General features: G+C 47.8%; 1 long non-coding RNA gene across 1 annotated transcript; it reads left to right on the top strand.

The window, feature by feature from the left end:
• The first annotated feature begins 3,343 nt into the window (after positions 1-3,343).
• On the top strand, positions 3,344-12,399 carry LOC122427096. Its single transcript, XR_006265356.1, has 3 exons — positions 3,344-3,480; positions 11,744-11,824; positions 12,171-12,399. It is a non-coding gene; the product is annotated as an uncharacterized LOC122427096 (long non-coding RNA).
• The last annotated feature ends 3,514 nt before the right edge of the window (positions 12,400-15,913 follow it).

Raw genomic sequence — 15,913 nt, 5'->3', positions numbered from 1 at the left:
CTAGCTCTGCTATCCTATGTATTTATAGAACTTGATCATAGGCCAGAACAGCAGGGTAATTATAGCAATATTAGCATATATGCAAATCAGGTAACCTATATACGCTGAATGGAAGCAGATTATTATTTATTTCTCTCCCCCTCTCTCCTTCTCTGGTATCAGCTCTGGCTTCTCAGAGCTGCACACCAGCAATTATCTGACATTATAAGAGGGGGTTGTAGCCCCAGAGGAAGGGGCTGAGGGGAATAGGACAAGGAAAAAAAAAACCTGCAGGCGGGTTTTATCTCGTTTTACTCAATGTTATTCTGTGAAGCCTAGGGAGGGGCTCAGTGAGAATACTTTGAATTAACAAAGGGAGGGATAAGGGAGAGACAGAGACCTGAGGACAGAGACAGATGAAGCCAGGAAAGCTATGAAGCAATGACAGAGATGGAGAGAGGCAGATCCACAGTTCAAGAGAGTGGAGAAGCCAGGAACAGAGTGGTGAACTCACACAGAGTCACCCAGAATCTGGATCTCAGAGAAAACAAGGATCTGGAAGCCAGAGGGATGAGTTCTCTAGGTTCACTCAGGCTTGGGCTTGGGGCAGCCTGCGGGCTCAGGCCTTCCCCAGTGGTCTGCTGGCTCCAGAGCCCAACCCAAGGACAGTACCAAGTCCTCTGCCCTCTCCCCATCACTTAGTAAATGGTCAAGGGACCTGAGCAGAAGCATCGTTTACTCCAACCACCACAGGGTAAGCATAAATGGCGTGAAGAAAGCAATGGCAATCTTAACTTTGTCATGGCTTTTCCTTCATATTGTTCCCATCGCTTGCCCTGCTGAGCTGGGCACCTCTTCTCTTCCTTTGCCTTGCTGGGTGGGGTTCTGCTGGCGCATGGCTGCCGTGGACCAGTGGCTGGGATTTCAGAGCCTCACTTATATCCTTCCTTCCTTCTCCACCTCCCTTTCTCACGCCAGGGGCTGAGCCGGGACCCCTCCATCTCCTGTCTCCTCTCCTCTCCCGGGTTGTGCAGCCATCAGCCCATTCAGTCTCTGGCTCCCCCCTCCCCCCTCCCACGCCCGCCCCTCCCCGCTAGATCTCCACAGGCTGCCTAGGTCTCGAGGGGGTCAGTCACACCACTGCCTCCCTTTGCACGTTCTGTACCTCTTTTACTAAGACACTTCTTATACCAGATCCACTCTTGGGAAGTGGGACCTTCACAGTCATCATTGCTTTTCCTTCATATTGTTCCCATGGCCTGCCCTGCTGAGTTGGGTATCCCTTCCTCTGCCTTGCTGGATGTGATTCTGCTAGCGCATGGCTGCCAATAGATCAGCGGCTGGGATTTCAGAGCCTCACCTATATCCTTCCTTCCACTCCACTCAGAAGGAGCCTCCAGCCCCCAGGGACATTAAGGGAGTATCTTTGTTTGGTCCCAAAGCCCTTTTATGTCCCTAGATATTCCTGTATCTCCATCATGTTTTAAATGCCTTTCTCCAGGTACCACTTGTAATGTGGCAATCTAGCTGTCCCTTAAAAACAACAACAACAAACTTTGCCCACGTGAGGAAAACTTCAAAGGAGACAATGTAGGGGAGGGGGTCTTAGCAAACCTGTGGCAGAGTCCACTCGCCAAAACACCTGCTCTCCAGTCGTACAACGAAGAAGAGGAAGGGTCCCTGAGAGAAACAGAGACAGACACCCAGAGAGACAGCTGCCAAAAGACTGCAAGGAAACAAAATCTCAATGTTGTACTTAGATTTTTACCCCAAAATGAAAATGTGTTGTCACATAGATATATCTAGACCAGCAAGATGGATAGGCTTTATCTCCAGTGACCTCTGCATCTATACTATGCATTTATTTTTGCATCTGCTCCTGGATCTGGCTGTGTTTCTCTGTGGCCATATGATTCAGAACAGTAAAAAGAACTAAAGGGGCAGTGAGAGAAAGAGCAGAGAGAGAAACTGAGAGAGCGCTGAGAGGCAGAGACCGCCTCAGAGACAGATGCCTTCGCGAGTGAAAGAGCTAGGTGCTAAGAGGCACCAGAAAGCCAGTCAAGAACAGGGAAGACCAGAGTGAAGTCGGCCAGCCCCAGGGGCTGCACTTTGCATTCTCTATCCCACATTAGAGACTGGGGATGTGGTCCTCAGTTCTGCTTGTTTCTTCCCCAGGCTCAGCCCAAAATTGGTGAGTAGATTTGCAGCTTCTTCAGGCACATCCTTCGTCATGCTCCTGGAGTCATTTGAACAACGGATCAAATCCTTCCCAGGGCTGCCGCTTAGACACCCATCTCCTGGCAGCCTGGCATTCTACGATGGGGATTTGGATGGGGACTTGCCTGCCATGGAGACTTGCCTGTGAGTGTTTCTCTTTTGAACGAGAGGCACTTTCCTGCTTCTGTGGTTCTCCTGTTACAATAACTGAGCTCCAAACCTATGGAGATCTGTGTGTGCACCAAAATAGCTCTTATCTTATCTTTAACAAATTTAATCTCTCTGGCAACCCCATTGGACATCCATAATTGCACATTACCCAGTGTGGTTGTTAGGAGCTGTGTGTGGAGTGGATTTGCGTACGGCACGAAAGGGTTTATGTTTTTATCCAGCACAGTCTATGTGTACCATCACCTACCAGCTGTCAGGCTCCACCATCCATCGGCCAGGCATGTCTGGCCACCACTGCTACAGCCCAGGGCATCCTCCAAACCCAGAACTTCTGAGGTACAAATCAGATCGTTTTCTACCCCCAAAGATCCCCCCTAAAGCTGCCAAAAATCTCCCCTTTTGATGGGCTGATAATATGTCAGATACATCTGGTTGTCTCACAAACCAGTCTTTCCCCACAGAACTCCCATGGCACCAAACAATCACAGCTGCCCTGGAAAGGAGACAGACCTTGCCACAGAGACGTGGTCTAGCATGCCAGCTTGATAACAATACCCAGGAGCTGGAGAGAGATTTTCTCCTTGACATCTCCCTAGTTGTCTGTTGGTACCTATATCTGTATACATATGTTACTTTTATTCTTAGAATGGTATACATCTCCTCTGCTCATTTTCACAAAAATAATGGTCTCCATGTGGGCACCTGGCCAAACACCCGCACTGTGTGGGATACGTGTGGCACGGAATACATCCTGCCACACATATTGCATGCCCGCTTTATACTCTAACACGGTGCCATTTTCTTGGTGCAGTGCCCGTTTCTGTCTGCCTCACAGAGGGTTCTTTAGGTCTGATGCTCATTTCTGGGGCTCAGGCTCTGGGGTTTGGGCTGGATCCCTCAGCCAAACAAGCAGCCAGTATTCCGCACCTTAGGAGCCCCAATAACGGTAGCCCCGGCAGAGCTACTGAACTCTCGGCGGCAGTGTGTGGCTGTGGCCGTGCCCGCTGGTGAGGCCAGGCAGGCTCCCTCCCCACCGCCTGACGCTCCTCAGGGTCCCCACTGCGAGGGGTAGAGTCAGCACTGAGACCCCCCTGGGCCGCCCTGTGTGCACAAGTAGGTTTGTGTGTCTGTTCGCGGGGTGCTGGTTGGTGCGTGTGTCCTAGGATCACACACACGTCCATCTGACCACGCTCTGTGAGTGCTGTGTTGTTCGGGGCTGTGTGTGTGACATTTGTTGATCTGGGGGTTTGTTGGGGTGTGCAGCGCACGCCTTTGAGTTGGCTGTGGCTCGGCGTGCGTGTGGCTTGCGGACCACGGTCTGCGAGCCCCTGGATCCCAGTGTGTGTGAACCTGTGGCTTGTGTGTGTGAGTTGCGGGTCCCCGGGCCGGGCAGACGCCAGGCGGGAGCACGCCGGTGCGGCCCCAGCCCGCGTCCCTGCCTCTCCTCTGCGCTGTCGCGGGCAGCTGCGGTTCCGGCTCCCGCTTCCGACAAAGTCCGAGCTCCGCAGCGGCGCGGGACGCAGACTCGCCGGGCAGGGTGGAGGCGGGTGGGAAAGGCGAGACGTGCGGGACCCTTGCTGCTTCCCCGGGGCGGGACCGCGGACGCCTCCCGACGCTAGAGCCGCACGGCCGCGGGCGCCCGGGAGAGGAAACGAAAGCCCGGGAAGAGCCGAGGCCAGAAGTGAGCATGAGAAAATAGAGCATCGGAAACAGAGAGAAGGGAAAACAAAATCTATCTGAAAAGAAACCGGACGTTAAAAGAGATAAAATAACACTAAATGATTTTTTTAAAAAAGGAAACATACCCAAGGCATTTAAAATGTTAAACTAAATAATAGAACGGCAGGGGAACAAAATGGAAAAGAAGAGACTCCAAGACACCCGAGGGGAATGGGGGCCTAGACGGAGCGACGCGGCGTTTGAGAGTTTCGGGGATCCGGACGGCTGTGCCCGCCGGAGCCGAACCCGCGGGGCCTCCTGCGCTCTCCCGCCCGCTCCCCGGACCCGGGTCCGGCGAAAAGCCCCGCTCGAAGGTCTGTTAGTCACCACTGCCCGCCGCCAGCAGCGGTGGCACGGAGGACCGCCTCTGCCCCCCATCTCCGCTACTGAACCCACCCCGGCCAGAAATAAAACCAAGAAAGATCCTCCGACCCCCCCACCCCACAACTGGCAGGGTCAGTTCTCCCTAAGGCTCGTGTTCTTGGCCGCGAGGCCCTTGTAGATGTCCCTCTGGGTTCGTGGCGCCAAGCGGAGCCTGGGGAAAACAGCTCTGTTGAGAGCGTGGGGGCTTGAGCCTTGGGGATCCTTGCCCGCGCCCACTCCCTGCCCGCAACTTCGGGGCCCAGTCCCAGGCGGGAAGTCCTGCACTGGGGTGCAGGACGAGGGGCTGAGTAATGAATAACCAGGAGACGCTAGGGTGTAAGGGGAGCCTAGCCAGACAAGGAGAGCCAAGGTGAGGAAAGAGGGGGCCAAAAATTGGGCGGGTAAAAGAGGAAGCAAGCGATGCGGGAGAGAAGGAAACACAGAGATAAATAAAGGGAAAAAGGAAGACGGAGAACGGTGGTGGACCGGCAGCCGAGCCGCTCAAGGAGTTTGGCCGGAGACCTTGATAGCCTCTTTTCCCCAATGGCTGGGGGCTGTTTCCCTCATCTTCCAAAGCTGCCGAATTCTACCCTTAGACCCTGGGTTTGCAGAGCTGATGGGGAGGCCATAACATGGTAGCCTGAAACAGGCTCCAGAGAATTAGGAACATGTAGACTATGTTCAAGATGTCTGTGGCTCTCAGAAGCAGAGAAAGGGGATAGAGAGGCTGTGAGGTTGTGGGGCAACTGTAATATCTTAGCACGCAGAGAGAGTGCTTAAGAGATGCAGCTGGCAAGCTCCAGTCCTCCAGATCAAGGTGTAGAGCCATTTCTGGAATTTCAGCCACCAAGAGGCTGTCTGGGTTCACAGCTCACCCGTAAGCGCCAGCTGACTTCAGTGTCATCAGACTCAGGGGCCATTTCACTCTCAGAACACCTGAATACATAGGTACCCTAGTCTCTCCCCCAGGCCCCACATCTGTAGACTGGTGGGGAACCTTCTGCTAGGACCAGCTCTGTGGCCTTGACCAAGTCATTTCCTCCTCTATAAAAGGAAAGTCTGGGGCTGGGAGTCACCAGTCCTTCCAATGGAAAGATGATCAGAGCCAGGAAGGAATGTGACCAACCCAGGTTTGAAGGTCAAACAATCTCACCCCAGAACATTTTGGACTTCATCAGTAAACATACTGTGTATTAATTTTCAGTAGTGCCTGGGCCAACTTGAGAGAAAGCCTCCAGCTGTGGGGGTGGGAGGTGAGGAGTAGGCTACTTCTGTGGAAGAAACCCAGGAGAACAGAGAGCAAGAGGACCTCCCAGGAGGGTGAATAACAAGGCTAGGTGCTCTGAGCAGAGGATGACAGAAAGGCAGGACAGCGCGATGGAGGGTGCAAGGTGTTGGAAAGAGCAGTCTGCAGTGGCAGCCCAGCCACTTAACTGGCTGTGTGACTCTAGGCCAGTTATTTATTTATTTTTTCATTTATTTTTATTAGTTGGAGGCTAATTACTTTACTAGGCCAGTTATTTGAACTCTCTGAGCCTCTGTCCTGAACAGGTCACATGGAGAAGAAGAAACATACTTCCTTGGGTTGGGAACTCAGTAAATTAATGCATGCAATGTGTATCTGTTTGGCCCCTCATAGACACCCAAGAAATAGTAACTTTCTTCCAATCCAGGATTGTTATGTCAATTTTTTGACTTTCATATTTGCTGAGGGAAGGGGGGGGGGTCTTGGAAAGTGGGGAATGGCTGTAGCTTGCTGCTTCTTACTCTGCCTTCTTGTTTTACTCAGTCTACAAATCCTTGTGTCAGCCTCAAATTATCTCAAACAAATACACACATAACAAAGTGTCGGTTTTTAAAACAATGATACTAAAATAAAATAAAACATACCTCAATGCATTGAAGGAGCCTGAAATAAAAGGCTGTACAAGTGGAGTTCATCCTGGAAACTCCACCAGTTAAGTGCTCCATCCCTTACAATTTAACATACTCACAAGTGTTGGAATTTCTCTTTGTGACTGAATAATTTCTCCTGCCTTTCTATATGCCCTGCCCCCCCCTTTTCTTACTTACATATTTATTTTCAAAGAATGGTGGAGATTCTATGTATGGAAAAATACATATTTGACTATTTGTATTTTGTTCTTTAATCCCCCAAGTTTAATCTATAAATTTTGTTACAATTTCAGGCAGCTATCTGTTCAAGAATGGTGGTAACAATAAAGCTTTGGAAATTTCTTAAACATTAAAATTAATATTACACTTGATCTTAGCAGAAAGGCCGAGAAGTGATAAAATGCTGAAATAAATAAACAACATGCTGTACAGGTAAAATACAAATTTACATATATTTATTAACATGAGTAGATGTCATAGTATGATGAAATCAAGCTTCAGTCTTAGCTCTGTCACATAACTGAAGTGGGTGACCTTAGACTAGTCACTGACCCCCTCACTTTCCAATTTTTCTATTTCAAGTTCCCTCACTTAGTTATGAAATCCAACTGACATTCTGCACGTCAAAGTTTCTTTATAAACTGCAAAGTGTTATATGAATGCAAGATATCACACATACTGCAAATAATGTATATGACCCGGCCTACTGCACCACACCTGGTACTGAATGGGTGTCCCATATGCCTCCAACTTAGCAACCCAGATTCTCCAGATGGAGGGGATCCTAAGCCTGGAGGCACTTGGGCTCTAGGGGGATCGAGGTGAGCTAAAAGGATGGTTCATTGGGCAGAGTGGTTCATTATCACCTTACCTCCCCATTCACATTTCTCCCTCCTCCCCAGTCCCTGCCCCGAGTTGCAGTTTGCCCATTCCCCCTCCTCTTGGCTCCTCATCTGCCTGGCTTTCAAGTCTATGGAGAGTGGAGGGAGTCCTCCCAGGCTGTTGGCGTTGGAGTGGGAAGTGGACCGAGATTACACTGGGAGGGGTAGCATTTGGATTCGAAGAAGAATTTTCTCCCAACGTTGGACACCCATTATCAGTCTCTCCCCAAAGAAGGGTTCTTGGGAATGGAAAGAGTTGGAAGCAGAGGACGTTAGTGAAGACACCCCAGCACACCCAGGAGAGGGAGGAGGGGAAAGAAGGAAAAAAGAGGCTCTGAGAGGGCACTAGGAGTATTCGTATTTCTGCGTTCTCTCAGGAGGAGAGGGGCTTCCATCACTCAGCTAACGAACTTCTTCCCAAATTCTCTGTGCGAGATTTGGCTGCTCCCAGAGGGGGGTCCTTTCTAACAAGGTGCCCCCGGGCCCTGCCCCTCCCTCCCCAGGAGCTGAAGCCGCCAAAGGTTCCTGGAATATAATGGATCATTTTCCAATTTACCAGGGTCTTAGAGATTACGCCGCTAATCCCATCAAAGACCATCTGCTTACATTGTCCCTCCTGAGCTAAAATAAATAGACCCTTTACTCTCTCCACTTCAGCTCCTCTGGGGTATTGTAGCGGGAGAAAGTTCGACAAGGCCCATCCCATTTCCCCCTCCCTCCCGCTGTGGGCCGGACAGAAAGGGAGAAAACAAACTTAGCTTGTCTGAGGTGTGAAAGGTCACTTATGCTCCTGACCTGCATTCTTCTCGGGAGCCTGCGACGATGGGAATTGGGGAGAGGGGCGGGTCCGGGGCTCTGGGGGTCTCTGGGGATCAGCCCCCCGCAGAGGTGTGGGACGGCCTGTTCGGTGCCCCATTGGCCTGCTGTCTCAGCTCTGAGGCCGCCGTCCCCCAGCCCATTTTTGGTCTCTCTTTCTCTCTAGTCTCTTCAAGTTTCTCCCACCTGTGACTGTTGGGAAATAACGATTGAATCGAACTTGCATCCCGCCCTTGGCAGTACTATGGCTGGGGAAGCGGACATGAAAATCCACATAGACACTAATTTGATTCCACCTAAAAGTCATTTCTTCTATAGGCTTTTCACATTTATTCTCTTATTTGTTATTCCTCTGTGGCCAAAAGGCTTCATAAATGGCAGAGGGAGAGGCTTCGGAGGAGCCACATGGGAAGTTTATGGCTGGACCAGGAAGAATATGTAAGTGCAAATCAGCTCTAGGAATTAGATCAGGCAAGTTATATATTAAAAGGTGATAACTGCCATAGAAAATAAATGAAATATAAATCGGTGAGGGAGTGAGGGGGTGGGGCTTCACTGAGAAGGTGGCATTTGAGCAAAGATTTACAGGTGGTGAGAGAACTATTCAAGAAGAAATCAGGAGAGTCCTGTATACAGAGAATCACTGGTCTCTTCCCACAGTTTCCTGTGTCTTGGCCACTTCTGACCCATTCTGTCCCTCAGTCATTATTTTTAGCTGTTTTCTAACCTGCTCAAGAACCTAAAGGGCCTCCCAGCAGCCTGTCTTGTCATTCACAGGACAATCTGCAGAGGCAGGTTTCCCCAACTCTGCCAAATAACTCACCACCTGTCTGGGGCAACTGCAAAAAGGTACTTGTTCTCCAGAAGGGGCACACGTTTTACTTTAGAAAGGCAGCATAGTGACAGGAACAACACAGGCATTGGAGTCAGGAAGATCTCAGCTTGAATCATCCCAGCTCTGCTGCTTCCTAGCCAGGTGATCTTGGGTCTGGCTCCTCAACTCTGACTCTCCGGTTTTCCTCGTTTGTAAAACAGAGATAATGCCTGCCTCACAGGACTGCTGTGAAAAATCAGTGAGCTAATAATACACAGTTCCTGGTGGGCGCTCTGTACAAACCACTGCAGGACAGCGCAGGGACCCCCTCCCCACAGAGAAGTTGGAGAGCGCCGGCTCAAGAATGTTAACGGCACTGTGGAAATCAGCTGCATCGTTAGGGGCACAGCGCTAATTTCTCAGTTACAAGACTCGTTCATCTGGCAAATGCGGCTGGGTATTTCTATACACAAAGCGCTAAGAGATACAAAAGGGAATGAGTGAGGACACATATTACTGGCATACACAGCAGGGCATGATATGTACTCAGGGAACCAAATAGAAATTTGAAGGGGAGAGTGAGAGAGAAAATTCAGTTGGGGTAATGTGGAGTCAGGAAGGTTTCCTGAAGCGGATGGCATGAGCTGGGCGGGCCTTGAAGGATTAATAGGACCTGAACATGCAGAATGTAGGGAAAAGGAGAGAATGGGAGAGGCCATGCTTGATGATAATGCATATCAATAGATAATACGTATCAGTAAGATTTGAACATTTAGGTAATCATGAGCACATTATGGTCTTTGGCTTTATGAGGGGAAGAATCACATCCAGATCAAGGAAGATGAAGAATGCTACTATACTTTGACCTGGCTTCATCTGAAGTGAGATACTCACGTATAAGATAGCACTGAAAAGATGATAAGCCAAAACAGGGAGGGGGCTTTGTAATACGTGAGGAGTGTGACTACGGGCAGGTCCCTTCACCTGTCTCACCTTCCGTTTCCTTCTTACTAAGTAAGGCGAGAATGACATTTGCTGCACAGAAAGTGAGGGTTAAATGAGATTATATGAAAACACCTACTAACGTACCTGACACATGGAAAATATAAGACTTGATATGTCTTTATTTAATGGGCCATCATGTAGAAGAGGGGCAGACTAATAGTGGAGAAGAAGACATGGTGAATGAAAATAGGGAAACAGATTAAGATTGGGACGAAGAAGAATAAAGGGCCAGAAAACCCAAACACAGAGAATTTTTGGTCAAGAACGGCCACCCAGCAAAGATAGAGAAGAAAGAATTTCTGATCTGAGCAAGAGATTGAACTAGCTGTTTCAAACATTCCTTCCAATGCCAGCATTCTAACAAAAAGCAGTCACTGTGTCAGCTTAAATTGAAAACCAAAAGCTTCCTTGAAAGTTCCATGAAGGCAGGAATCATGGCCATTTGACTTATTTCTCTATCAAGTGCCCAGAAGAGTATATAATAGGCATCTGATAAATATTTGTTCAATGAATGAATAAATGAGTGCTCTGTTTCAAATGCTTTGTATGCATTATTGTAAAGACAGTAAGTGTTACAGTTCAAAGGAAAAGCATGGGAAGAAGTGAGGTCTGGAGGAAGTAGGAAGAGTTAAGGAGTCACAGCCCATAGACAGAGAAAACAGGATAAGATGGTGGTCTTTGTTCTACTGTGCTAAGGGAAATCTGGAGGGGCATCCCTGGGCTGTACATCCATGGATGGCTACTAAAATAGGAGGTTGAACAGAGCAATAGGAGGAACAGAAATGGTTAGAAAGGGGAATTTTTTCTTAGAGTTACAAAACCAAGAAGAGTGAAGTAAGGAGAAGGCAGCATCTTTCCACCGGGATGATGTTCATGATACAGAAGACTCCCATTATGCTGGCGAAGGTTCCTGCTTTGAACCACAGTAGCTTTTGAGTTGGGGGGTTAACCAATGGCCCCCTCACTTTTAGCAGAGCCTTCTTTCCTGCAGCAAAGAACTGATTCTTAATGGGAGGATAAAACGAAAAGTCAAATAACATTCCTGATTTCTGCTTTGCTGAGAAATGCTATGGGTTCTGCAACTCACTCCAGTATTCTTGCCAGGAGAATCGCCATGGATAGAAGAGCCTGGCAGACTACAGTCCATGGGGTCACAAAGAGTCAGACACGACTGAACGGCTAAACACAGCACAGCACAGGGAAATGCTATAGGCTCTCTGTCTTTGGAGAAATTGAAGGAGACATGTCTGAGGTGTCATTAGGCAGGAATGGATGAGGCACGAACTTCCTCAGTGTACTCTTCTTTGATTAAAAAAAAAAGATTCCTGACACATTTCTTCCCCAATCAGTCTAGATTGGGAGTCCTGTCTGAATTCCTCCTTATCCTAATCCAGATTTTTCATGCAGTGTTCTGAATTTTCTCTTTTTTTATGCCCTTTTGAAAGCTGGAAAAGTCCAGCCTAGGGCTATTGGAAACACCCCTAGGAAATATGTATTTTATTCCCCTCATTTTTTTTTCTTCCTGCCTGCTTTAGTGTCTTTACCATTAGAAAGTGTCATTTGAAATATCTTGGTAGAGAAAGGGAAAAGGGGCTCAAAGTCAGGGGAATACAAATAAAGTGCCCCTTCTCATCTCTCGGTTTCTTGCCTTGTGCTGCCACCTAGCGTCCCAAAACTTTAAATACCTTACCCCAGGGAGGGACCGCATTCATTCATTCATTCACTCACTCATTCAGATTCTTTCATGCATTTTTAAAAATTAACTGCCCCGCATGGCTTATGGAATTTTAGTTCCCCGAACAAAGATCGAAACTGGGCCCCCAGCAGTAGAATCATGGAGCCCACCAGGGAATTCCTGATATAGTCATTCTTTTATTCACAGATTCCCTGACTCTTGGGACCCCATGGACTACAGCCCGCCAGGCTCCTCTCTTCATGGGATTCTCCAGGCAAGAATACTGAAGTAGGTTGCCATTTCCTTCTCCAGGGGATCTTCCCGACCCAGGAATCGAACCCAGGTCTCCTGCATTGCAGGCAGATTCTTTACCGACTGAGCTATGAGAGAAGACCCAGGTTCCCTTAACCTTTTAGCAAAAATATGCTAAGCCTTCTCTCTGGCCAATTTGGAGCTAGTCACCCTATCCCTTCGCTAGTTTCTATGTACCCTTGCTTTCATGCTGCTCTAGACAGTACCCTCTCTGCTCTTTTTACCCCGTTGAAAAGATGCTCCAGCCTTTCTCTAAACACTCCAGATAATTTCAATTCCAATCCCTCTTGCTATAGTTGAAACTCATCCTTTTTTTTTTTAGCAGAGGCAGATTAACAGTGCTCTGGATTCCCTTCCTGATCACAAGTTTCCAACCAGAATTGATGGGCCAGAATTGATAGGAGTGAAGAGCACAGACCACGAAGACAGCGGAAGGGAGCGATGATAGAGTATGACAGTAAACTCTACACAAAGATGTAAATTTGTGGCTGCTGCTGCTGCTGCTAAGTTGCGTCAGTCGTGTCTGCCTCTGTGCGACCCCATAGACGGAAGCCCACCAGGCTCCCCCATCCCTGGGATTCTCCAGGCAAGAACACTGGAGTAGGTTGCCATTTCCTTCTCCAGTTCATGAAAGTGAAAAGTGAAAGTGAAGTTGCTCAGTCATGTCCGACTCTTAGCGACCCCATGGACTGCAGCCCACCAGGCTCCTCTGTCCATGGGATTTTCCAGGCAAGAGTACTGGAGTGGGTTGCCATTGCCTTCTCCGAAACTTTGTGGCATGTTATAGTTAATAAATAGTGGCAACATATGTCGGAACATTTAATTTTTATAACAACCTAGTGAGGCTCGCAGGGCGGGTGTTAGTATCCCCATGTCACAGGTGAGGAACTGATGCTAAAGAAAGTCAAGTGGTTAGCTAATCAGTGGCAAAGCTGGTAAGTCACAGGTCTCCTGGCTCTCATCCAGGGTTCGTTCCTTTAGAGCAGGCTGTCTGAAAGAAGAGAATGGAAATGTAACACCAGAGAGCTCCATGTATGCCTGGAGGAGGTGAGGAGAGAGAGATGGCAGTGGTGGCATCGCAAAATAGCACGCTACCCAGCGACAAGCTCTAGAGGGGAGTGTGTGTGGCCAGGAGACTCAAGCCAACTTTTTCCTGCGAGAGTTGGAACTCCTTCTTTGGCACAAATACTCCTCCTGTTGGCCATGCTTGGCTATGGCACTGTCCTCCCCCACAAAGAAGAGTAAGGGGAGAAAGGAGAGCAGGGCTGGAGGGGCTGACCTGGGCTGGGAAGAGAAGCTAGAAAGTGGTGTCATTTAATCTACACTAATGTGGATTTCCAGAAAGACAGGCACATTAATACTAAAGTATAAATAGATTAAACCTATCTTAAGTCTATTTTATGTATTCTTACTATCACTATCACAGTGACTGCAGCCACGAAATTAAAAGACGCTTGCTCCTTGGAAGAATAGCTATGTCAAACCTAGACAGCATATTTAAAAGCAAAGACATCCCTTTGCCGACAAAGGTCTGTATGGTCAAAGCTATGATTCTTTTAGCAGTCACGTGTGGATGTGAGAGTTGGACCATAAAAAAGACTGAACACCGAAGAACTGATGCTTTCAAACTGTGGTGCTAGAGAAGACTCTTGAGAATCTCTTGGACAGCAAGGAGATCAAAACAGTCAATCCTAAAGGAAATAAACCCTGAATATTCATTGGAAGGACTGATGTTGAAGCTCCAATACTTTGGTCACCTGATGCGAACAGCCAACTCATTGGAAAAGACCCAGATGCTGAGAAAGATTGAGGGCAGGGGGAGAAGGGGATGAGATGGTTGGATGGTATCACCGACTCAACAGACATGAGTCTGAGTGAACTCTGGGAGATAGTGAAGGACAGAGAAGTCTGGTATGTTGCAGTCCGTGGGGTCACAAAGAGTCAGACACGACTGAGTGAACAACAACAATTATAACTACAATGCCTAACATGTATTAAGCTCTTAATCTTTGCGAGGCACTGTCCTAAGTGCTTTCGTTGCATTATATTGATTTCTCACAACTCTATGAGGTAATTACTCACAGAGACTCCAAGAGGTTAAGCAATGTGTGCTGAGTCATAGTAATATGTGGTGGGACCAGGGCTGACTCTAAAGCCTGGAACATCGCTTCCCTCTACCCAACACTGGGAATAGAAGCTGACTGTGTAAAAGTAGGCAAGGTTTATTTATATCAGAATCCAACTGGAGAACATAACCTTCTTAGGGGTATTTCTGATCTATTCCAGTTTCCAGGAATGACTCCCTCTTGCAAGGCCACGCAGTCCAAAAACTCAGCAGAGCAGCTCACCTGACAGGGCCTGGACCGTGGAAGCTGAAGGATTATCAAGAACGGACCATGGACTTCTCTAAGCTAAGACTCCACACTCCCAATGCAGGAGGCCTGGGGCTCAATCCCTGGTCAGTTCAGGCACTCAGTCCTATCCAGCTCTGTGACCCCACGGACTGCAGCACACCAGGCTTCTCTGTCCTTCACCATCTCCCAGACCTTGCTTAAACTCATGTCCATCGAGTCCGTGATGCCATCTAACCATCTCATCCTTTGTTATCCCCTTCTTCTGTCTTCAATTTTTCCCAGCATCAGGGTCTTTTCCAATGAGTCAGTTCTTCCCTTAAGGTGGCCAAAATATTGGAGTTTCAGCTTCAGCATCTGTCCTTCCAATGAATATTCAGGACTGATTCCCTTTAGGATTGACTGGTTTGATCTCCTTGCAGTCCAAGGGACTCTCAAGAGTCTTCTTCAACACCTCAGTTCAAAAGCATCAATTCTGGGACTTCCCTAGTGGTCCAGTGGATAAGATACCCAGCTCCCAATGCAGGGGACCTGGGTTCTATCCCTGGTCAGGGAACTAAATCCCAAGTGCCACAACAGAGACCTGGAGACAGCCAAATAAATAAATGTTTTTTTAAAAAAAGCATCAATTCTTCGGTACTCAACTTTCTTTACAGTCCAACTCTCACATCCATACATGACTACTGGAAAAACCATAGCCTTGACCAGATGGACCTTTGTTGGCAGAGTAATGTGTCTGCTTTTTAATATGCTGTCTAGGTTGGTCATAACTTTTCTTCCAAAGAGCAAACATCTTTTAATTTCATGGCTGCAGTCACCATCTGCAGTGATTTTGGAGCCCCAAGAAAATAAAGTCTCTTACTGTTTCCATTGTTTCCCCATCTATTTGCCATGAAGTGATGGGACAGGATGCCATGATCTTAGTTTTCTGAATGTTGAGTTTTAAGCCCACTTCTTCACTCTCCTCTTTCACTTTCATCAAGAGGCTCTTTAGTTCTTCACTTTCTGCCATAAGGGTGGTGTCATCTGCGTATCTGAGATTATTGATATTTATCCCAGCAATCTTGATTCCAGCTTGTGCTTCATCCAGCCCAGCATTTCACATGATGTACTCTGCATGTAAGTTAAATAAGCAGGTCTTGTAGGTCTTCATAGAACCATTCAACTTGAGCTTTTTCAGCATTACTGATCAGGGCATAGAATTGGAGTACCGTGATATTGAATGGCTTGCCTTGGAAACAAACAGAGATCATTCTGTCGTTTTTGAGATTGCATCCAACTACTGCATTTTGGACTCTTTTGTTGACTATGATAGCTACTCATTTCTTCTAAGGGATTCTTGCCCACAGTAGTAGATATAATGGTCATCTGAGTTAAATTCACCCATTCCAGTCCATCTTAGTTCACTGACTCCTAAAATGTTGATGTTGACTCTTGCCATCTCCTGTTTGACCACTTCCAATTTGCCTTGATTCATGGACCTAACATTCCAGGTTCCTATGCAATATTGCTCTTTATAGCATTAGATTTTACTTCTATCACCAGTCACATCCACCACTGGGCATTGTTTACGCTTTGGCTCCATCTTCATTCTTTCTGGTGTTATTTCTCCACTCTTCTCCAGTAGCATACTGGGTTCTCCAATAGCATACTGGGGAGTTCATTTTTCAGGGTCATATCTTTTTGCCTTTTCATACTGTTCATGGGGTTCTCA

Source organism: Cervus canadensis, chromosome 2 (genome assembly GCF_019320065.1).
Source record: "Cervus canadensis isolate Bull #8, Minnesota chromosome 2, ASM1932006v1, whole genome shotgun sequence".
NCBI classification, from domain to species: domain Eukaryota; kingdom Metazoa; phylum Chordata; class Mammalia; order Artiodactyla; family Cervidae; genus Cervus; species Cervus canadensis.
This window is presented reverse-complemented; position numbering and strand designations above follow the sequence as displayed.